The sequence below is a fragment of the Cucurbita pepo genome, chromosome 10 (assembly GCF_057944985.1).
Source record: "Cucurbita pepo subsp. pepo isolate OVF chromosome 10, ASM5794498v1, whole genome shotgun sequence".
In the NCBI taxonomy this organism is placed as follows: Eukaryota; Viridiplantae; Streptophyta; class Magnoliopsida; order Cucurbitales; family Cucurbitaceae; genus Cucurbita; species Cucurbita pepo.
In genome coordinates, this window is record NC_141807.1 from 16,090,333 (window position 1) to 16,095,918 (window position 5,586).

The window sequence follows — 5,586 nt, forward strand, 5'->3', positions numbered from 1 at the left end:
TCGTATGTGGCCATTTGTATGGTGGCTTGGCAAGTATTATTATAAGCGAATTTCATAAGGGGTAGGTACTTATCCCAACTTCCTGCAAAATTCATCACATGTACCCTCAACATGTCTTCCAATATTTGCTTGAGCATTTCTGTTTGACCATCTTTTTATGGGTGGAATGTCGTACTATAACTGCGTACCCAATGCCTTTTGTTGAATTTTCCAGAAGCGAGACTTAAATCTTGCATCTCGGTCTAATACTATTGCCTTTACTGATGAATATTCATTTTTAATGCTAGAAAAAGTAGCTCAGTTGGGAGATTGTTAGACTGAAGATTTGAAGGTCACACGTGTTTTATCCACGTTCAACGCACCTAATACAAGTTTATTACTCGACTATACAATCTAAAAACATAACTTGATTATTCAATCTAAAATTAGTGATTATTTCTTTTTTAAACATAATTAATTAGCGGAAATACCTTTACTTATGAATTTTTATTTTTAATATTAGCGGGGATAGCTCTGTTGGGAGAGCGTCAGACTGAAGATTTGAAGGTCACGTGTTTGATCTCCACGTTCACCGCACCTGATTCTAGTTGCATAACTCGACTATTAAATCTAAAACTAGTCATTATTCCTTTCTGAAATCTCAATGAATTATCGGAAATACCTAACGTGTTCTAGTTCACCGCACCTTATACAAGTTGGATAACTTGAATATCTTATGAAAAATTAGTGATTATTTCTATTTAAAATTTCAATGAATTAGCGAAAATACCTTTCCTAATGAATTTTCATTTTTAATGTTAGTGTGGATAGCTAAGTTGAGAGAGCGTTAGATTGAAGATCTGAAGGTCTCGTGTTTGATCCATGGTTGCACAATTTGACTATTCAATTAATTAGCGGAAATATCTTTACTTAAAAACTTTCATTTTTAATGTCAGCGGTGATAGCTCAGTTTGCGTCAGATTTAAGATTTGAAGGTCACGTGTTGACTATTCAATAAAAAATTAGTCATTATTTCTTTTTAAAATCTCAATGAATTAGCGAAAATATCTTTACTGATAAATTTTCATTTCCAATGATTGCGGGGATAGCTCAGTTGGGAGAGCGTCAGACTGAAGATCTGAAAGTCACGTGTTCGATCCATGTTCACCGCACTTGGTTCACGTTGCATAATTTGACTATTCTATTCAAAATTAGTGATTATACCAGTTTTTTATCCAACAAGTATAACTTGACTAAGTTGCACCTTATAGTTTAGTTGATTATTATTTCTTTTTAAAATATAATGAATTAGTGGAAATATCTTTACTTATGAATTTTTATATCTTTACTTATGAATTTTTATTTTTAACGTTAGCACGGATAGCTCAATTGGGAGAGTGTCAAACTAGAGATTTGAAGGTGACGTGTTTGTTTAATCTCCACGTTCACCGCACCTAATCTCCACGTTCACCGATTCAATAAAAATTTAACTTGACTAAGTTGCACCTTATAGTAGTCAAGTTACACCTTATAGTTTAGTTGATTATTATTTCTTTTTAAAATATAATGAATTAGTGGAAATATCTTTACTTATGAATTTTTATATCTTTACTTATGAATTTTTATTTTTAACGTTAGCACGGATAGCTCAATTGGGAGAGTGTCAAACTAGAGATTTGAAGGTGACGTGTTTGTTTAATCTCCATGTTCACCGCACCTAATCTCCACGTTCACCGATTCAATAAAAATTTAACTTGACTAAGTTGCACCTTATAGTTTAGTTGATTATTATTTCTTTTTAAAATATAATGAATTAGTGGAAATATCTTTACTTATGAATTTTTATATCTTTACTTATGAATTTTTATTTTTAACGTTAGCAGGGATAGCTCAATTGGGAGAGTGTCAAACTAAAGATTTGAAGGTGACGTGTTTGTTTAATCTCTACGTTCACCGCACCTAATCTCCACGTTCACCGCACCTGTTTCCATTTGCATAAGCTGACTATTCAATAAAAATTTAGTTATTATTTATTTTTAAAATTTCAATAAATAATGAATTAGCAGAAATACCTTTACTTATGATCTTTTTTTTCAAATATTAGCGAAGATAACTCGGTTTCACTGCACCTGATTCACGTCACATAACTTGACTCCTAACTATTCAATTTAAAATTAATGATTATTTCTTTTTAAAATATCAATGAATTAGCTAAATACCTTACTAATGAGTTTTCATTTTTAATGTTAGTGGGGATAGCTTAGTTGGGAGAGCGTCACTGTAGATCTCAAGGTCACGTGTTTGATCCACATTCACCGCACCTGATTCAAGTTGACTAAGTTGCATAACCTGGCTATTCAATCTAAACTTAGTGATTATTTCTTTTAAAAATCTCAATGAAGTAGTGAAAATATCTTTACCAATGAATTTTTATTTTTAATGTTAGTGGGGATAGCTCAGTTTGGAGAGCGTCACTGAAGATCTGAAAGTCGCGTGTTTGATCCACGTTGACCCCACCCAATTCAAGTTGACTAACTTGCATAACCTAGATATTCAATCTAAAATGTGTGATTATTTATTTTTAAAATTACTTGACTATTTAATCTAAATTTAGTGATTATTTCTTTATAAAATTTCAGAATTTTCATTTTCAATGTTATAGGGGATAGCTTAGTTGGGTGACCGTAATATTGAAGATTTGAAGGTCACGTGTTCTTTCCACCTTCACCACACCACTATCTTATCTAAATTTAGAGATGAATTTTCATTTTAATGTTAGCGTGGATAGTTGAATTGGGAGTGGGAAGGGGTCTGTAGATCTAAAGATAGAGTGGATTCCAAATTCTTTATTCGACTATAAATGCTCTATAAGAATTCTTTATTTATTTGACTATAAATGCTCTATAAGAATTCTTTATTTATTTGACTATAAATGCTCTATAAGAATTCTTTATTTATTTGACTATAAATGCTCAATAAGACATTTAGGAAAATGACACATTTTATTGCACAGAACAATAAAATTGATGTTCGGGTAGAATTATAAATACATTCTACTTTCAATGTTGCTAAGTTGAGTCCTTTTAACAGTAACAAATTACTTGTACACTTTTACTTATAATCTTCATATTCTTTATATAGCAATAAAGGAAGGGAAGGATAGAAAAGATACTCATAATATCAATTTGGACTATGCCATATTTCATTAATAAAAGAGAGTAATACATCCACAAACACACACATATATATTTCGAGAGAGAGAGGGTTTATTATAAGTAGAGATAGCATTCTAGTAGTTGTATTGCTACTTGGGGACAAGGAACTCAAGAACTTCTTTAAAAGATGAGAGCTTATGAGTAGGTGGCCATGGATATATCACATGCACAAAAAGAAAGTTCTGCACCTTTGTAATAAAAGACCAAGGAATATCATCGTTATTTGTAACTTCTATCACAATAATATAAATTCTACGAGGACAATGTTCTCTGGTCATACCAACCAAACCGTTCACCACACGCTTGTAGATGAAACGATGCCCACTATTCTCGTTATTCTTTTCAACTATGAATGTTCCTGCATTCCGCACTACTAGGATATTGACATCCTTAATTGGTACTAAAGCATCTAAAGGCAACCCTTCCACACGGCTCATTCTAACACCTTTGGTAAATAGTTCCAAGAGACATTGTTAGGCCGATTTTGTTCATGAATACTTAAGAATTTGATATTTATAGTTGTAATTGAACGCTACTTAAATTGATGAAGTGAAATCTTCCAGTAGAATCTAATAAAGCGTTTGTCCATTAGAATAGGTTGGAATTAAATTCTTTATAGTTCGAAATAATAGTTGTATTCTTTAAGTCATTGAGACTCGTGTTATTAGTACTTGTTAGTATATTTGAGTATAAATATTAAAATGATTAGTTATTAAATATTGTTTGAATTAAAGCGTTTATAATTCAAATGATCTTCATAACCTAATTCATAAAAAAATAAATAAAATAATTAGGAAGCATTTATGTGCTAGATCAAAATAAGATGCATGAAGCATTTATGTGCTAGATCAAAATAAGATGCATAAAAAGAACTTGTCGTAATTACTTTATTCATCGACCTTTAAGCTTAAAAGTAACTTAAAATGTTGCAATATTGTGATCGCCTATTATGAAATTAGGCCCGAACTAAAAAAATAATATTTTTAAAAGATAAAAATTCATAAGCCAACCAAAATATGTATTCAAAGATGAAGAATTCACAACAACAATCACAAACAATATTAATTAGCATCTTGTCTTTTGGTTTGTCACATTTTCAAACATGAACAAACCTCAATTTTGAGTCGGTGAGTATTATGGATCATAATTGACAGTATTTTGCAAGTAGGTTTGAGCATTCACAAAAGGTCGAAAGTTGAATTTCTTTAGAATGGTAACCATGTAACCCATGATTATTGTTGAATTTCCAAAAAATACACCACAAATTTCATTTATAGATATAAATGGAACCATTGATATAAAACCCTGATTATATAATTGCATCTTCACTAACAAATCCACCTCGGAGTGATCATCTTCATAAGAGGTTGCAAATTAAGAAGTCTTCCAGGATTACTCAAAAGTGAACTTTTAAGACAAATGAAGCTATATTTGAGCAAGAAAAATCATGTTACGTGTGGCTGGGATACCACGGAGACACCAATGCAAGCAATCACTACCACCTGAAGTTTCTTTGATAATGTTGTTGGATCTATGAGACTCATCCCTCAAAGGTGAAAGAGTAGTTATATCCAACATTCTTACTTGTGTGTCTCGTACAATACTCTCAACAAATGGATCGCTTGATCTATTCTACTCTACTTTACTTCGTCTTGATAACGGTGTGGTATTGACACAACTCATATTGCTGATAATCATCACTTACATCCAAAACCAGAGTATAGCAGTCGACTATCATCAAGGACCCATTCACCATTTCCATTCCTACCGACGGAAAAGTTTTATTACATTCATTTCTTCCTCCTTTCTAACTTCTTCATTCTCACATTAAACTTTTTTTATTTAAAAAAAAAAAATTAAACTTTAAAAGGGAGAAAGAAGGAAGAATAAAAAAGAAAACCCTTAATTTTGAAAGCTTATCAAATACTCTTTGACCGATGTAAAGAAAGCTTGAGAATAATTTATTCTCACGTCCCTCTTTGACACTTGTTGGATATAAATTCGTCCTTCACATGTCGTATCATAATCATATCATATCGTAAAAACTTTGTGGTTATATCCTTCCCTAATTTATCATAGCCTTAACGTCCTTAGACATATCATAGTTGTGTCGTTACCTGAATGTACCTTAGTCATAACGTTACAGGAACGTATCCTAACGCTATCGTTCTATCAATCTATCATAATCCTATCCCTTTCTACCCACAACCTAATCGTATTGTTTTATGAATCCATCGTGACCATATCGTTTTTATCAATCTGTCATACCTATAGCACTTCGATACGTAACCAAACCATAACGTTTCATGAACATGTCTTACTTCTATCGTTACATTACGTTTAGTGCATCCTTCTCGTATCCTATCTCAAATATACCATTGAACACATGGTA

The 5,586-nt window shown here is 31.8% G+C and overlaps 1 non-coding gene across 1 annotated transcript; it reads left to right on the forward strand.

Moving 5' to 3' along the window:
• The first annotated feature begins 1,078 nt into the window (after positions 1 to 1,078).
• TRNAF-GAA (transfer RNA phenylalanine (anticodon GAA)) lies at positions 1,079 to 1,151 on the forward strand. The gene has a single exon. It is a non-coding gene; the product is annotated as a tRNA-Phe (tRNA).
• Positions 1,152 to 5,586: the final 4,435 nt, after the last annotated feature.